This window comes from Asparagus officinalis, chromosome 1 (genome assembly GCF_001876935.1).
Source record: "Asparagus officinalis chromosome 1, Aspof.V1, whole genome shotgun sequence".
NCBI lineage: Eukaryota > Viridiplantae > Streptophyta > Magnoliopsida > Asparagales > Asparagaceae > Asparagus > Asparagus officinalis.
This window is the reverse complement of record NC_033794.1, coordinates 41,878,896-41,880,708: the sequence shown is the minus strand read 5'-3', so window position 1 is coordinate 41,880,708 and position 1,813 is coordinate 41,878,896.

The window sequence follows — 1,813 nt, the reverse complement described above, 5'->3', positions numbered from 1 at the left end:
TAATATGTCAAATAGTGTTAGGCTCAATAAAATCACATCGAAACTCATAAAAACCAACTTGAAAAGGGCTGTAGGGTTGGCAGAGATGAAACACGTCTGAAATCTCTGTTGAAAAGCCTGAAGGTGCAATTCCAAACCAGATCTTGTAGCCACACGCCAACAATCTCACCCTTACATCCAAATTTGCTTCTCAAAACCCTCGAACACACAAGGTTTGGATCTAGGGTTTATGAGGGGAGATGGTGGCTGCTAGGGTTCAGAAGAAATAATAAAAGATGTGAAATTTTTGAGAAAAAGAGATATATAAACATCCATGTTAACATGAGCCACAAAAGACCCGAAACCAACCGCAATTAGGAAACTAGCATTTCGCTCGTCGGTCTACCATGCATGGGTCACCGGTCGACCGACCAGAGGGTTTTCCTGTTGTGCATGTTTTGCATTCGTGCATGTTTTTAACTCATTTCTCTCACGCATACGAGTTTGTTTTATCTCAAATCACTTGCTATCATACTCATTCATCATTTAATGATATTTATAGCAAAAAAATTCACTTATCATAATTAATCACATTTAAATCTCATTTTTTGCAGGGTTTTACATATCATATAAAGCCTAAGTTGACCGAGTAATTAAGCCCTAGGAGTATTTCCATGCTTAATTATCTAATCCCAATTAGATTGGGATTCATTAGCTCTAAACTTGTTAAAAGGTCACATAGAAAGCCGAATGAAGTAGAACAAAAATCACAAAGGAATATAGGGTGAAAAAATATACTAACAATGTTTTTATATATATAGTTATATTTGTATATATGTTCTTGAAAAATAATCTTGATTAAGAAACGTAAAAATTTTTTAAAACAAAGAATTAGCATATTATTTTCAAAACTTTTAAATTAAAATTTTAAGTTAGACTTAATTTTGTATAACTATAATGAAAAGATTTTCTAAGAGATTTACCTTAGAGTTATACATAAAAATATTTTTTTTGAGTAAAAACTAGCTTCAATTAGAATGTTTAAATATATCAATTAAATTAGTTATTCACTAACTTCTTTAAATTAGCAAATTGACCGAATTTTATGGGTATATTCACTGCAAACAAACAAGAGACTACAACTTACCCTATAGGGTAACATAGGGATTTAAAGACTTGTTGTATGCGCTGAATACAACCACATTTCTTGTGAAAGTGAGTTAAGATTTTTCTTTCTTTCCCTTTTAATTTCTCTCTTTGCTAAAGGACTAGCAAAAGTTTAGGTATAGGGGTATTTGATAATCATATTTTTATTACATTTTACACCCTTATTATCAATTTTGTTTAAATAAAAATATCATTAATAAACATGTCTTATCTTAATTTGCATGATAATAAAGAATTAATGAATAAAAGCTTAAAAAGAACTCAAGTTTCCTATTTTTTAACCTTTAATTGAAGCTCTGAATCAAGCCACGTAATCTACAGAAGTCAAAGAAACAAAGATCCAATATGAAAAGAAATAATGTCAAAATCATGTTCATGATGATTAGCCTCAAATAAGCGGTGATATCTCTCAATCCGGAAGGCGAAACTTAACATATAATATATAAAAATTATCTACCTCGATGAGATAGAGCTAGGTGTATTTTTAGAATTTTAGAATTCTAATTGGTTGGTCAACCGATTGACCAATCGATTGATTAACCGTGTGACGCCCCTAGTTTCATATAAGGCTGTAGTACAAGGTAAATCCAACGATGTTAAACATGTCATGCACCCACACAGCATAACAACATGTTTCACCATCACAGTAATATCTTTCTAGCGGAAT